The sequence below is a fragment of the Scyliorhinus torazame genome, chromosome 7, assembly GCF_047496885.1.
Source record: "Scyliorhinus torazame isolate Kashiwa2021f chromosome 7, sScyTor2.1, whole genome shotgun sequence".
In the NCBI taxonomy this organism is placed as follows: domain Eukaryota; kingdom Metazoa; phylum Chordata; class Chondrichthyes; order Carcharhiniformes; family Scyliorhinidae; genus Scyliorhinus; species Scyliorhinus torazame.
The window spans coordinates 191,506,394-191,523,576 of NC_092713.1; the positions used below are offsets into that span (position 1 = coordinate 191,506,394).

General features: G+C 44.9%; 1 pseudogene; it reads right to left on the reverse strand.

Annotated features, from left to right (window-relative positions):
• Nucleotides 1-575: 575 nt before the first annotated feature.
• LOC140427376 (uncharacterized) lies at nt 576-16,874 on the reverse strand (annotated as a pseudogene).
• Between the last annotated feature and the right edge of the window lie 309 nt (nt 16,875-17,183).

Consider the following 17,183-nt stretch of genomic DNA (forward strand, 5'->3'; position numbering starts at 1 on the left):
CCATTAGGAAATCACAGGTCATCCAGGACTGAATGTCAGACAACCAAACAACCAGCTCAGAAGTAAAAGACGTGCTGTGGGGTGTGTGGTGCTGCAGACTTGGGTCATCAGTATATCTGTGAAAGTTAATCTCATGACCGCAGATGATGCCACGAAAGGGCAGCTAAGCAGAAGGAAGAGCAGCAAGGATGGAATCAAAGTGACAGTGCAGGGGTAGAGAACGATGTTCTGGTTGCGATCTGATCGTAGGGGTGGAACCGAGCCAAGGTATTTCGACCAAGTTGGACAACAAGGAGCTGTATTGGAGCAGGGTGTGTGATTGACCACATTGAAGGATGCAGAAAGGTAGAGAAGGACAAGTATGGAGACTGTATCATTTTAGCAGTAACAGCAAACGTCATTGTGCAACTGATTAGTAGCATTTCAATGTTGTCAAAGGTGTTTGAAAAGATTGAATCAGAAATTTTGGGAGGAATGGGAATCGATGTGGGAGGTACCTCCACTAACACTCCCTTTGCCTTGTGTCCATGACATCTTTGTCAATCTCTCCTTCACTCCAGCCTATCTCTGACTTTCTATTCTTCTCCACCTCCACCAACTATATCACTCATCACATTTTTACCTCTCTTCAATTCTGCAGAAGAGTAATACAGACTCAAAACGTTAACTCTGGGCATGATCTTCCTGCCTCGTGACACTCGCGCTCAAGTATAACAAGGCCGGTGAATAGCGTAAGGGGCCAAAAACGGGAACTGTGCCAGGCGCCAAACAGTTTGTGATGCAACCGTTGAATCTCACCGTAGCATGGCGTGAAACCAATTATCAACACTTAAGCCCCATTTCCATACAATTAATGAGAGCCACACATCTTCCAACGGTCTCCTGTCATTCCCGGCCTCCCCAGCAAGTGCTCACACTGGCGGCAATAAGTACTCCTTTTTAAAAATATGAACCTGACGGAAGGGCTTCTGTGGGGAGCCGAGGAGGGTAGCAGCAATCATTGCTCACTGGCAAAGAGACCGGGGGCGCTGGCCTTGCCACCCCAGTGCATGGCGCGGGGTATAGACCCTCCATAAGGGTGGGTGCCATGGGAGAGTGGTGGGGGGGAGGCACTGTGGGAGCAACTGGGAGGGAAAACGCTCACGGAATCACCATGCCATACCCTGGATCCCAACGCCATTCCGGGGGCAATCCCTGTCCCTGCCTATCTGCCCCACTGATCACCCACAACCCCCAACATCTACTCAGGCCTCTGGCTGCGCGGCGAAGGCAATCGCTAATAGGGAATTGGCAATTGTGGTTAAGTGAGCACTTGACACATGCCAAGTGGGTGCCATGGGAAGACGGGCCATGTAGCATGTGGGAATCACTGCCTAGCATTCCGATCGCACCTTGATGCCTGGACACTGTCAACACCACGCACACAGCAGCCAACATCCGAACACCCAGGGGATGGGACATAGCTCCCAGGACATGGCCACGGATGAGTGGGTGCAACTGGGAGGGGGGGATGCCTGGAGAGACAGGCAAAGAGTCCGGGGGTCAGCCCGAATTACGGAGGAAAGTGACAGAAGCATCATAATGTTTGTGCAAAACATTGTTTAACGTGCATTCCCGATTCCCGATACTGCCGCCTCCCTCCCCAACGCCCCCCCCGGCCTCCAAGCCCAGCCCCTCCCCACCCCTACCTAACCCCTCACCCCTACCCCGGTGCCCTCAGTGATGCTCAATGTGCATGGAGCTCCTAGCTCTACCACTACGTCTTGGTGTTTTCCCAGGATGCACATCTGAAGTGAAGGTAGCCAGCTGCTTACCTCGTCCCGTGGCCTTCGATGCCCTGGCGGCCATCCTCTGGGGGCCCTGGGGCCGGAGGGGCTCGGCTCACTTGTCAACGGCACATGCCCAGCGTGCTGCCCTGTCTCGTGTGCTGACCCCGAGATGCAGTTTCATCAGGGGGGCGGAACTCGGGAGTGCTGGTGGCCACCGTCGCCGCCCCATGGGACGGGCCTCTGTTGGTACTCAGCGCCCCCTCCTCCCGGTCAGTGCCCATAGAGCCCTGAGGTTCACCTTGGGTCAGACGGATGGCTGGTTCGAGCCCTGGCTGCCCCTGCATAATCTGGCACTGCCAGCCCTGGTGGTTCTCAATATACTGCACCATTGTGTCGACGCCCTCGGCGATGGTCCTGAGTGACTGGGACACATTCCCCAGTGACTGGGCTATGTTCTGCAGCGTCTCGGCAATGCCCACTTGCAACTGGGACAATCTCTGCAGCGCCTCAGCGATTCCCATCAGAGTGCGGGACATGTCCCACAGAACCCCATCAAGGTCGGCCTGGTATTGGGTGACATCCCCCAGTGAGGCAAACATACTGCTGAAACCCTCAGTCATGGCCGTCACCCACTGTGCGACACCTTGGACACCTTCACTCGTGGTGCCAACGTCGTGCACCAGGCTCTCAACTGAGGTCGCCACCCTAGCAGTGTTGGCCTCGGTGCCACTCATTGCCGGCGACACCTCCTGTGCCCGTAGCCTCTGGGACTCCTCCAATTGGCTATGGATCTACAGGAGTGACACTGGCATCTCACTCTGAATGTTCCGGCCGCTCCCTATCGTCCCCATCAGCCCCGGGTAACTCTGTTCCAGAGGCTCAGCATCCGGGGGGGTCCTAGCTGGGTCCAGGGATCCAGTAAACCTCCGACTGCTGTCTTGCCTGGGGGTTCCTGCCTCCACCTAATGCACATCAGCAGCAGTGTGGTGCTCACTAGATTGTGCCCCAGAACCCTACCACTAACATTTCCCACCAAGGTGCCTGTATCTGCGCTGGTGGAGGGTGGGGATGACAGCTGGGCCGCATCTATAACTGTTGCATCCTTGGAGCTCTCCTCCGAGGTGTTCTCCTCGGAGTCAAGAGAGGGGGCCGACCGGGATAGGCCAGCATGTTGGCTGGAGGACCTGTGGGAGAATGGACATGTGGTCAGTGGGAGGGACGGGTCAGTCAGTAAGGCAATCAGTATTCAAGTTTGTCAGCTTCCGGGTGGAGCCTGGTGGTCCCTCACCTCTGCGGCATCCACCAGCCTCCTTGTTGGTGACCTCCCTGTCCTCGGCCACACCAGTCACCTCCAGGGCCCGCTCCTCGAAGAGGGTGAGGATTCTCAAGTCAGCACCTCACCGCTAGTCTGGGCCCACTCTGCGATTGCGGGAGAGGTTTTCCTGAGGAGACAAAGAGAAGGCATCATTAGCCACGCGTATGGTTCACAGTTGTGAGGGCAGGTGTGAAGGTGGGGGGTTGGGGTGGAGAGAGGGCTGAAGGGAAAGGGTGATGAAGGGAGGGTTGGAGGTCGCCTGGAGGGATGCTCCATTGGGGGTTGGGGGGTGGGACGTTGGTGTCTACTCACTCGTGCTGACCAGCGTAGGTCGTTAACCTTCTTCCGATACTGGAGGCCAGTCCTCCTGGTCACACTGCCCAAGCTGACTTCTGCCGCCACCTCATCCCAGGCAGCACTGGCTGCCTTGTGGCTCACCTCCCGGACCATCGGGGGAACAGGACATCCCTCCTGACCTCCACCGCGTCCAGGAGCCTCCCCAGGTCAGCATCCCCGAATCTTGGGGCTGGTCTCCTGGGCGCCATTGTTGCGTGCTGGATGGTGTTGACTGAGCAAGTGCAGCCTAAGTGCTGCTCGATGTTGTTAGCGGGGGGCTGCGAGTGCGGTCCCGGCGAATCAGCTGGCGAGCCTTTATTTGCGACGTGAAGCCCGTGAGGCTTCGTTAAGTGGACCAATTAACGTTGAATTGCGTTGCCGGCCTCGCTGGGCTGAGCGCCGGGAAACTTGTGCCAATTCCTGCTCACTGCAGCCCTTAGAAATTTTTCCAGAGAATCGCGCCCTCTGTTTCTCTCTCCACAGATGCTGCCAGACCTGCTGGGTTTTTCAAGAATTTTCTGTTTTTATTTCAGATCTCCAGCATCCACCATATATTGCTTTTATTAGGGTGTAGTAACATGTTCAAGCATCTTTTTTTTCTTTATTTTTCCATGGGATGTGGGTGTCGCTGCCAATGCCAGCATTTGATGCCCGTACATATTTGCCGTTGAACTGTGTGGCCTTCTAGACCATTTCAGAGGCCAGTTAAGAATCAACCACATTGCTGTGGGTCTGGTGACACATGTCGGCCAGATCAGGTAAGGATGGCAGATTTCCTTCCCTAAAGGATATTAATGAACCAGATGGGTTTTTATGAAAATTGGTAATAGTTGTCATGGACACCATTATTGAGACTAGATTTATTAATTGAACTTAAATTCCATCGGTTGTCATGGTGGGGTTTGAACTCATAGCTTCAGAGTATTAGCCTGGGTCACTGGGTTACTAGCCAAGTGATATTACCAGTATGCCTCATATGAATGCGAGATTGGACATGGGGTGGTGTGTACATGGATCTAGAAGTTTTTTATTTCACAAAGTGATGACTGTGGTACATTTGAAAGGGAAGGAGACAGCACTTGAGCAGAAGGTTCCATCCACAATGATCGGTAGCATGGGGGCTAAAAAAGGACATTAGCTGGCCAGCATTTTTATGGGAGTGGAATTGAGATGTGTCTCTCAGCCGAAAGGGCATGTAGGAGATGAAGAGAAATCAGAGCGTGATGGTTTGAAAGGAATCGCTGAGGGTGGGGTGGGGTGCAGGGTGGCGATTAAATGGGCAAAGAGGAACAAAAAAGGCATCTGTGCCTGTATCTTGGTAACAAAGGAATTTGTCACAATAACTCTATGAACTCCTGGCCTATTTAAGTTGACATTGAAAGGAAGAACAACAATGAAGCTATCAGCTCCCAATATTATTATATATTAAGTAAGACATCAACTGCTTCCAATTTCACATCATTGTTAAATGCAGAAACCTGGAAGCTGCTGTTCAGTTTGCCCTGCTCCTTCACAAACTTCACTACTGCAGTAGTTCACCAGTGGTCTCAGTATGAATTGATTGATTCATTGATATTTATTGTCACATGTACCGAAGTACAGTGAAAATTATTTTTCTGCGGCCAAGGGAACGTACACAGTACGTACATAGCAGACAAAAGAATAATCAATAGCGTACATTGACAGTGGTACATCAGCAAATAGAGATTGGTTACAGTGCGGAACAAGGGCCAAACAAGAGCAGCATAGGGCGTTGTGAATAGAGTTCTTACAGGTAACAGACATGCAGAATACATGCAGGATGTGAAGCTTAGGTACTTACTATCTCATTATCCAATAAACAGGGCAGGAAACGTCTTAATTTTTAAAGGGGTGATAAGTGTTAATTACTGCCAAGCGACCAATCTGGCTGCTCACCAAACTCCCAGAACCTCCTACCGACTCAGCCGGCGTTTGCTCCAGCCGCCTTTTATCCCGCCCTTGGATGGCAAAACGGTAAAAACAGCTTGGTCGTCTGCACAGACTTAAACATCACCCGGGCAACAGAAAATTCCCCCCAATAACACCTTTAATCCACCAAGTAAGTTCCCTAATTGTTGGTGACGCTTATCCAATTCATTCTTGCATTCACTGAACAAAATATTGCACAGGTCTTTTCTCGTAATTTCACGTGCTTCCAGGTCTGCCTCTCATCCACCCAGGAAGCGTAACATTCTAAACTCGGAGTGGGAAGGTGTTATAGGCACAGAAAATCTTTGAGGTGCGGTAGGCTGGGCTGAAAATATTCAGTGTGTATTTGGGAGTGTGAAGGAACGATGAAATAGTGATCTTCCATGGAGGAAGGGGATTGGGGTTGTCTGGTGCACTGGGGAATAATCAGGTTGGAAATGTTTGAGGCTTCTGGAAGGGTGTCGGAGACCTTTAAAACTCTTTCTGTTGGGAGCAGGGAGGGAAAGGGAGAATAGGTGTATGTACTTTGCTGGTTGTAGGAGACATGGGTTATAATTAAGCTGGGGGTTCCCAAGGTTCTGGGTCAAAGAGAGAACATAGAACATACAGTGCAGAAGGAGGCCATTTGACCCATCGAGTCTACATCGATCCACTTAAGCCCTCACTTCCACCCTATCCCCGTAACCCCTCCTAATCGTTTTGGTCACTAAGGGCAATTTATCATGGCCAATCCACCTAACCTGCACGTCTTTGGACTGTGGGAGGAAACCAGAGCACCCGGAGGAAACCCACGCAGGCACGGGGAGAACGTGCAGACTCCGCACAGACAGTGACCCAGCAGGGAATTGAACCTGGTACCCTGGCGCTGTGAAGCCAGTGCTATCCACTTGTGCTACCGTGCTGCCCCTTGTGGCAGGGTGCCTTGAAAATGAACCAGAAAGGGGAAGTCAGCCAACAGGGTTTGTCTCAGGGGGGGAATGGCAGGAAATGTAGGGGACAGAGAAGGGGGCTGGGTGGTGGTGAGAGCAGCAGCAACAGGAAAGTTTATTAATAACTCACCAAATTTGAACAACATTGTTGTTGTTAGTACATCCCTTCCACAAGTTCTTAGACTCAGGGTTTGGTTCCACAAGTCACACATCTTAGGCAGGGGTAGACTACAGTAAACTGTTGGGAGATCAGAATCTATCATTGTTGAAACAGCTAAATTCTCAGAATCAACAAATTATTACGGTGCAGAAGGACGCCATTCAGCCCATCATGCCTGCACCGGCTTTCCACATGAGCATCATGACTTGGTGCCACAGTCCTGACTTTTCCCTGAATCCCTGCGTATTGCTTCTATGCAGATAATGCCCCCTTGAATGCCTCCATTGAACTTGCCTCTTCTACACATCCAGACAGTGGATTCTGGACCCCAACCACTTGCTGTGTGAAACAAAATTCTCACATCACATTTGCTTTTATAAAAATCACTTTAACTCTGTGCCCTCTCATTCTTGATCCTCTGTCCACCCCCCTCATGATTTTGAACATCTCTATCAAATCTCTTCTTAGCCTCCTTCTCTCCGAGGAGGTCAGTCCCAACCTCTCCAATCTATCCTCAGGAAGTTTCTCATCCCTGGAACCATTCTTGTAAACCTCTTCTGCATTCATGCCAATGCTTTCACATCCTTCCTATAGTGTGACATCCAAAACTGTATACAATACTCCAACTGTGATCTAACTAGTGTCTTGTATAAGTTCAGCATAACCTTCTTGCTCTTGTACTCTCTATCCCTATTAATGACGCCCAGAATACTATATGCTTTATTAACTGCCCTCTCCACCTGTCCTGCCAACTTTAATGATTAATGTACATGTACATCCAGGTCCCTCTACTCCTGCACCACTTTAAGAGTTTTATCCTTTTATTTTATATTGTCTCTCCATTTTCTTCCTACCAGAATGCATCACCTCACATTTCTCCGCACTGAACGTCATCTGCCACCACACTGTCCTCTTCACAGTTGACAATACTTCCCAGTTTTGTGTTATCCGCCAATTCATTGGCCACCAGCTAACCAATCGAACCGAGTCCTAACCCATCTCTTCGGTGCCACAGAGTCTGAGTTCTGCTATCCAAAGCTAGCAGAGTGTGCTATGTTCTAACTTTTGAATTCCCTTCTTCCCCTGCTCAGCTTAAAGATACATGTACATTAAGCATCCATGGATCAAAAATGATAGCAACAAAAATAAAGAGAGGGGAAATAAGGGAATCAACAGGAAAGACCCTTACATACCTCCCTCCCTAAAAGGAATAAAATATCAGGGTCCGGATATTTCATTATGAGGTATGCAAGACACAAATCACAAACACCTGTCCATCCATTCATCCCCATTATGTAAGTTGTCTTCCCTGCCTCTACATTGGTAACTAGTCAACTCTTAAACCCGTGACAAAGCATCTGCAATCACATTATCCTTTCCGGGAATGTGTATAATTTTGACATCAAACTGTTGTAATAATACACTCTAACGGAATAATCTTGTGTTTTGGGTTTAAACCCCTCTATAAACGCCAGCGGATTATGGTCTGTATAAACTAAGCTTTGTCCATTGTCATGTCAGATATATGCTGAAGGGTAATAGCACTGCCCCTACTCCAAGGTCACTGGCATCTGTGGCCATTTTAATGGTCTGGGTAAGTCCGGGGCGGCCAGTACCGATTCGCCCACTAACATGGCCTTCAATCTCCCAAACTCTACTTGGTGTTCGGTGGACCACAGTGTTTTCATTTGTTTCCGCAACACCTCCAACATGAACAGTATTTCAGTCCCTAACTGAGCCATTCTCTGTGGTTTTAGTCGAGACGGCGTGGCTTTATTGTGTCATGTCAGAGTACCTTTAAGAAATGGATGTTTAAGCAGCGTACGTTTAAGGAATGGAGTGATCATATTACTGAAGTGATGTCACGGGGGGGGAGCTGAGCTCACTTCCGCTTTTGGTTTCAGTTTGGAAAAGCAACTTGTGTGTGTCTGTGTGTTTCCAGAGAGCTGCAGGAAGAAAAGCAAGGAGCTGGAGCTGAAGTCAACCAAGCTGGTATATCTCTGCCATCTCAGAAAATATATATTAACTGTGACCTGGTGTTTTACTGTTTTGAAAGTTTGAAGCCTTTTGGATGTTCGAAGGAACATTTTGAGGGATTATTTAGTGCGTTATTATTTTTGGGGTTATCTTTGAAGTAAGGGGTGTTAAGGGATCCAATGTTTATTTAAAAGGTTAAGTTGAGCTCATGGAATAAACATTGTTTTGTGTTAAAAACCACGTGTCCATAATTGTAATCCTACGCCTGGTAAACAAGCCGTGTGCTTCAAAAGCAACAATCCATTAAAGGGGGACGTTGGTTGAACTCCATGATACACTTTGGGGTTCTGAAAACACTTCGCCCATAACAATTGGGGGCTTGAGGGGGATAAAAGTCCATCTAGTGGATTGGCTTTTGTGAACTTAAAGACAGTCAAGGATTATTGCTTTTCCGGTGCGTTATTTTAGTTTAACTGGGGAGAGTATTGGGAACAATGGCTCTTTCGGAGGCTCAGAGGTTTTTGGCGGTGGACACGGTAACACGTGATACCTTATGGACAGAGAGTAAGAACAGACTGTTAGGTTTGGCAAAAGCATTGCAGTTAACACTGCCTTGCAAAATACAAAAAGATGAGGTACTTAACGCGGTATCTGCACATTTACATTTGCGTGTGATACATTCTGACTCATTAGATATGGCAAAGCTCCAGTTGCAGATTAAGCAACTTGAACATGAAAAAGAATTAAAGCGGCTTGAATATGCAATAAAAGAAAAAGAAAGAGATAGAGAGGAAAAAGAAAAGGAGAGAGAAGACAGAAACAAAGAAAGAGATAGAGAGGAAAGGGAAAAAGAGAGAGAGTTTGAACTTCGGAAAATGGCTCTGAAACATGAAAATCAGTTAAAATTGGCAGACGGAAAGGGACACGTACAGTTGGAGGAGATGGATGAGGATAATGAGACAGAGCGGCATAGTCGAAGATGTGGTGGGGATCTATTTAAATATGTCCAAGCATTGCCAAGGTTTGACGAGATAGAGGTAGAAGCCTTTTTCATTTAATTTGAGAAGGTAGATAAACAAATGCAATGGCCACATGTGGGTATTACTGATTCAAACAAAGCTGGTAGGTAGGGCTAGTGAAGTGTTTGCATCACTACCGGAGGAGGTATCTGGAACGTATGAGGAGGTGAAGTAATCCATCTCAAGTGCATAAGAGCTCGTGCCTGACGCTTACAGACAAAGGTTCAGAAATTTAAGGAAAGAATTTGGTCAAACATACATGGAGTTTGAAAGGCTCAAACAGAGTAATTTTGATAGGTGGATAAGGGCTTTGAAAATAGACCAAGCGCATGAAGCTCTCAGAGAAATTATACTTTTGGAGGAGTTTAAAAATTCAATTCCTGATGTAGTGAGAACTCATGTGGAAGAACAGAGGGTTAAAACTGCAAGATTAGCAGCAGAAATGGCAGATGATTATGAATTAGTTCATAAATCAAAGATTGGTTACCAACATCAGTTCCAGCCGGGGAGGAATAGAAACTGGAAACATGAGAAATACTCAAGTGGTAAAGGTAAAGGTGATCTGATGGGAGACAATAAAGAGAGTGTACCTCAGATTTAAAAAATCCAGGAGGGTGGAAAAGACATGAAAAGTTTCAAATGTTTTCACTGTAATAAACTAGGCCATGGAAAGTCACAGTGTTGGTGGTTGAAGAAAAGCACTGGGAAGGCTGATGTGGTAAAACAGGATAAGACAGTGGGATTTGTTAGAATGGTAAAGGAAAGCCCAAGTGAAGCGAAAGAGGTGCAAACGATTGTACAGCCTGTTCAAGAAGTAATTGTTAAGAAGGTGCCAGATGTCTTTAAAGAATTTATTTGTGTGGGTAAAGTTTACTCATGTGTATCAGGAGGAGCAGGTAAAGAAGTCACAATTTTAAGAGATAAGGGGGCTAGTCAATCTTGAATGGTAAGAGATGAGGAATTATGTAGTTTGGGAAGAATATTGCCAGAAAAGGTGGTAATATGTGGAATTCAGGGTGAGAGGAGTAGTGTTCCATTATATAAGGTAAGGTTGGAAAGTCCAGTGAAGAGTGGTGAACTGGTAATAGGAGTAATAGATAAACTATCTTGTCCAGGAATACAGTTTACCTTGGGTAATGATATAGCTGGATCGCAGGTGGGAGTGATGTCTACTGTGGTTGATAAGCCAGTGGAAAATCAGACAACTGAAGTGTTGAAGGACGAAAATCCTGGGATTTTTCCGGATTGTGTAGTAACAAGGTTGCAAAGTCACAGGTTACGGCAAGAGGAGAAATCAAAGAGTGAAGATGAAGTTGAAGTGCAATTATCAGAAACAATTTTTGATCAGGTGGTTGAAAAATAACAAGAACAAGTGGAGGATGAGGCGAATATTTTTAGTTCAGGAACATTGGCGGAGTTACAACAGAAAGATGTAGAAATAAAACGGATATATCAGAAAGCACATACGCAAAAGGAATCTGAGAGTATACCATAAGAACGAGGAGCAGGAGTGGGCCATCTGGCCCCTCGAGCCTGCTCCACCATTCAATGAGATCATGGCTGATCTTTTGTGGACTCAGCTCCACTTTCCGGCCCGAACACCATAACCCTTAATCCCTTTATTCTTCAAAAAACTATCTATCTTTATCTTAAAAACATTTAATGAAGGAGCCTCTACTGCTTCACTGGGCAAGGAATTCCATAGATTCACAACCCTTTGGGTGAAGAGGTTCCTCCTAAACTCAGTCCTAAATCTACTTCCCCTTATTTTGAGGCTATGCCCCCTAGTTCTGCTTTCACCCGCCAGTTGAAACAACCTGCCCGCATCTATCCTATCTATTCCCTTCATAATCTTATATGTTTCTATAAGATCCCCCCTCATCCTTCTAAATTCCAACGAGTACAGTCCCAGTCTACTCAACCTCTCCTCATAATCCAACCCCTTCAGCTCTGGGATTAACCTAGTGAATCTCCTCTGCACACCCTCCAGTGCCAGTACGTCCTTTCTCAAGTAAGGAGACCAAAACTGAACACAATACTCCAGGTGTGGCCTCACTAACACCTTATACAATTGCAGCATAACCTCTCTAGTCTTAAACTCCATCCCTCTAGCAATGAAGGACAAAATTCCATTTGCCTTCTTAATCACCTGTTGCACCTGTAAACCAACTTTTTGCGACTCATGCACTAGCACACCCAGGTCTCTCTGCACAGCAGCATGTTTTAATATTTTATCATTTAAATAATAATCCCTTTTGCTGTTATTCCTACCAAAATGGATAACCTCACATTTGTCAACATTGTATTCCATCTGCCAGACCCTAGCCCATTCACTTAGCCTATGCAAATCCCTCTGCAGACTTCCAGTATCCTCTGCACTTTTTGCTTTACCACTTATCTTACTGTCGTCTGCAAACTTGGACACATTGCCCTTGGTCCCCAACTCCAAATCATCTATGTAAATTGTGAACAGTTGTGGGCCCAACACTGATCCCTGAGGGACACCACTAGCTACTGATTGCCAACCAGAGAAACACCCATTAATCCCCACTCTTTGCTTTCTATTAATTAACCAATCCTCTATCCATGCTACTACTTTCCCCTTAATGCCATGCATCTTTATCTTACGCAACAACCTTTTGTGTGGCACCTTGTCAAAGGCTTTCTGGAAATCCAGATATACCACATCCATTGGCTCCCCTTTATCTACCGCACTGTTAATGTCCTCAAACAATTCCACTAAATTAGTGAGGCACGACCTGCCCTTTATGAACCCATGCTGCGTCTGCCCAATGGGACAATTTCCATCCAGATGCCTCGCTATTTCTTCCTTGATGATAGATTCCAGCATCTTCCCTACTACCGAAGTTAAGCTCACTGGCCTATAATTACCCGCTTTCTGCCTACCTCCTTTTTTAAACAGTGGTGTCACGTTTGCTAATTTTCAATCCGCCGGGACCACCCCAGAGTCCAGTGAATTTTGGTAAATTATCACTAGTGCATTTGCAATTTCCCTGCCATCTCTTTAGCAGAGTGTTATTATCATAAAAGTGATGTCCTGATGAGAAAATGGAGACCTTTACATATGCAGGCAGATGGAAAGTGGGCAGAAGTTCATCAAGTAGTATTGCCGGTCGAGTATAGAAAGGAGGTGTTGCGAGTTGCACATGAGATACCAGTGGGAGGACATTTGGGAATAAGGAAAACTCAAGCTAAAATCCAGAAACATTTTTATTGGCCTGGACTACATAAAGATGTAGTTAGATTTTGTCAATCATGTCACACATGTCAAGTGAAAGGGAAAGCTCAAGCAGTGATAAAACCAGCACCCTTAACACCCATTTCAGCATTTGAGGAACCTTTTACGAGGGTCCTAATTGATTGTGTAGGACCGCTTCCTAAAACAAAAAGTGGGAATCAATATCTTTTGACTATAATGGATGTGTCTACTAGGTTTCCAGAGGCCATTCCAGTACGTAATATTACAGCTAAAAGGATTGTGGAGGAGTTACTTAAATTCTTTACTAGATATGGACTACCCACAGAAATACAATCGGATCAAGGATCAAATTTTACTTCAAAGTTATTCAAAGAAGTTATGGATAGCTTAGGAATAAAATTTAAATCAATTGTGTACCATCCAGAATCGCAGGGAGTATTAGAAAGGTGGCATCAGACGTTAAAGACAATGTTGAGGGTGTATTGTCAAGATTATCCAGAGGATTGGGATAAAGGAATCCCATTCGTATTGTTTGCAATTAGGGATGCACCTAATGAGTCTACCAAATCTGGACCTTTTGAACTAATTTTTGTTCATGAGGTACGAGGACCACTTAAATTGATTAAGGAAAAATAGGTGGGTGAGAAATCCGAAATTACACAATTGGATTACGTGTCAAATTTTAGGGAACGATTAAATAGAGCAGGTGAATTGGCTAGACAACATTTGAAAGTTGCACAAAATGTGATGAAACGGGTAGCGGACAAGAAATCCAAAGTTCATAGTTTTGGCAGTGGAGATAAAGTTTTAGTGTTGTTACCAGTGGGAGGTGAGCCTTTAAAAGCTAGGTTTTGTGGACCGTATCAGATTGAAATGAAATTAAGTGAGGTGAATTATATGGTAAAAACATCAGATAGAAGGAAGACTCACCGAGTGTGTCATGTAAATATGCTTAAAAGGTTCTTTGAAAGGGAAGGAGAGAAAAAGGAGGTTTTAATGATTCTAACTCAAAGTGACAAACCAAATCCAGATGACTGTGAATTTGACGTATCTCAAATTAAATTGGAAAATTAGGATGTTCTTAAAAATTGGGATGAATTGTTAAGTTACCTTGCAGAGGAAAAACGAACTGACCTGAAAGAGTTATTGATATCACATGGGCAGGTTTGTAGAGATAAATTGGGAAGTACTAAAATGGCTATACATGATGGAGATCTGGGAAATGCTGTTCCTATCAAACAACATCCATATAGACTTAACCCTTTAAAATTGGCACAGGTTAACAGACAGATTGAGAGTATGCTTAAAAAGGGCATAATTGAAGTGGGTTGCAGCCAATGGAGCTCAACCATGGTGATGGTACCTAAACCAGATGGCACCCAAAGGTTGTGTGTGGACAATAGAAAGGTGAATGCAGTTATAAGAACGGACTCTTATCCTATCCCACGTTTGAAGGATTGGTTGAGAAAGTGGGACAATTTGCTTTTATTTTCAACTTCCAGACATGGAAAGAACATTTTAAACATCGTATGGAATTGTTCGATCGATTTCAGGAGGCGGGTTTGATGGTGAACCTAGCCGAAAGTGAATTTGGAGAATCACTTTCCTTGAGGAGTTTCCGATATCCTCAAGACGAAAGGAAATAATGTGATCTCGTAGCATGAATGAATTTAATCAAACCTTTGTGCAAAAGATTTGTAGCGTGGTTGCTCCACTGCTGGAATTGCTGAAGAAACGTAAAAAATTTCAATGGACGGGGGCCTTTCAACAGGCATTTGACTGCCTGAAAGCTGTGATCACCAATGTTCCTGTATTGGAGAATTGCAAGGGGCTCTGTGGTCAGATTGAACTAAAGTATCTGATTCGGAAGAGAAATGCCAAGGAGTAGAGGAATGGATGGATCGTGCAGAGACTTTCTTGTTCAAAGAGACTGTCAATCGAGATGGATTTCGATTGGAGGAAGAAGAACGGGAAAACTGGACTCTATTATTATCCCTGTTTGCGTGTGTTGTTTTGTTTAAAAAGGGAAAGGTATATTTACTGTGTATATTTCTTAGTGGATGGTGCAAAAGTGAAAAATGAAACCATCTTGAAGCTGATGGTTTGTTTGTTTTTCTTCGGGGGGGGGGGGGGGGTCATGTGAGAGTACCTTTAAGAAATGGATGTTTAAGCAACGTACGTTTAAGGAATGGAGTTGTTCATATTACTGAAGTGATGTCACGGGGGGGGGGGGGGAGCTGAGCTCACTTCTGCTTTTTGTTTCAGTTTGAAAAAGCAGCTTGTGTGTGTCTGTGTGTTTCCAGAGAGCTGCAGGAAGAAAAGCAAGGAGCTGGAGCTGAAGTCAACCAAGCTGATATATCTCTGCCATCTCAGAAAATATATATTAACTGTGACCTGGTGTGTTACTGTTTTGAAAGTTTGAAGCCTTTTGGATGTTCGAAGGAACATTTTGAGGGATTATTTAGTATTGTATTATTTTGGGGGTTATCTTTGAAGTAAGGGGTGTTAAAGGATCCAATGTTTATTTAAAAGGTTAAGTTGAGTTCATGGAATAAACATTGTTTTGTGTTAAAAACCACGTGTCCATAATTGTAATATCACACCTGGGGAACAGGCCGTGTGCTTCAAAAGCAATAATCCATTAAATGGGGAGGTTGGTTGAACTCCATGATACACTTTGGAGTTCTGAAAACACTTCGCCCATAACAATTGGTTCAGACTTTCTAATGTCTACATCATGATTAGTTACCGGAGTGCCACCTAGTGTTTCCCTACAACTCTGTCTATAGTCTTTCAGTATCTTCAATAAATCTTCTCTCTGTTCTTCTGCTGATAGGTTTGCATCTTTGGTATTAGAACTCCCTCTGATATCTTCAAACAATGCCTTGTTTTCACCCTCTTCTTCAAAGTGAAAGGGAACGCGCTTCGCTTTGTCAGGTTTCTGACTATCCAAATTGGAGAGGACCCCCTGAATCAGATCCGTCGGTATTTCTGTCACCGTGTAATGCAACCAGTCTTTCCTGATTGTCCAATGGATGTTTATGAAAATTTCCAGGATCTTCTGCAGCCAAACTACCAGCAGTATTGTCAATACTGAGGAAAATATTTGGTTCATTTTTAATCAATAAACACTCTTCAACTCCAGAATAATAACTTTCATTGTACCTTGATACAGTCAATAAACAATATCAATAAAAATAGCTTTACATTCTCTCTTTTCCTTTGCACAGTTACTTTCAGTGACAAGTAAAGCTCAGGGTTCAATCTTCACAGAGTCAGTTGGCACCATTCTTTGTTTTAAAGCTTTTACTTCTCCTTTCAAAGTCTTTGTAGTCACAGCTTTTATCTCCATTTACTAATATGGACTTATACAATTTGTGCTTTCCAGATTTTGATGTTCCTTCTTTACTTTCAGATATACCAAGGTGAAGCGTGTAGCTATGAGTGTCCATTGTGGGTGTGTCGAATTGAATAGACATTGTTCCTTTAAATGGTGGTGGCCTACAACTATTTTTCACATCACTATCAGAATCATACACCTTATTAGTTCCATGAACTTTTATCTTGAAGAGGCACTGTGAACCTTTAAAAGTATGTGGGTTAATCACCGATGGCTAGGTGTCATTTCAAAGCCATTGCTGTCCTCATCCTGAATCCCATGCTACTATGTATATTTTCCTCCAAAATAGGCATATTCTGGGAAATATTTGCACCTGAATGGCAATGGATTTACTGCAAGAGACTGGAACAAATTACTTTTAGAAAAGCCAATTCGCTTTCTTCTTCCGATTTGCTGTCTTCTTTCCTAGCTTTGGAAGAATTATTTGCCACCTGTTCAAGATCATTTGGTGACGGGTCTATTTGGTAGCAGCTGTTTATCATTTCTTCATAATCAAAACCCAAATTGGATTTAGAACTTTCTTCTGAATCTTCATCACTGTTGTTACCATTCGATTCGGATTCCTCTTTCTTAGGGGATCATCATCAGTCTTGGAGTTCTCAGAATCTGGTTCTCTACTAGACTTTATCTTTGACAAACTTTTGTGAGGAATTATTTTCGTAGAGATAATTTAATCAGTATCAGCAGAATCAGATTTGCTTCCATTGTAATTTGATATGTGATTCATGTCTTTCAACATTTCTTTCCTTGAGTCATTTAATGCCCAATGAGTATCCTTAATTCCCACATGCCCTGCCATTGATCTCCCATACTTCCCTCAGACTCTCTGAAATTATGGATGAAGCTACAACTTTCATTCCTGCCAAATCATTGCCCAAAAGTAAGTCTACTCCATCCACAGGAATTTTCCTAACCACCCCAACAACTACTGGACATGATGCGAAATCACATTTCCATAAGACCATAAGACCATAAGACATAGGAGCGGAGGTAAGGCCATTCGGCCCATCGAGTCCACTCCACCATTCAATCATGGCTGATTTCAACTCCATTTACCCGCTCTCTCTCCATAGCCCTTAATTCCTCGCGAAATCAAGAATTTATCAAC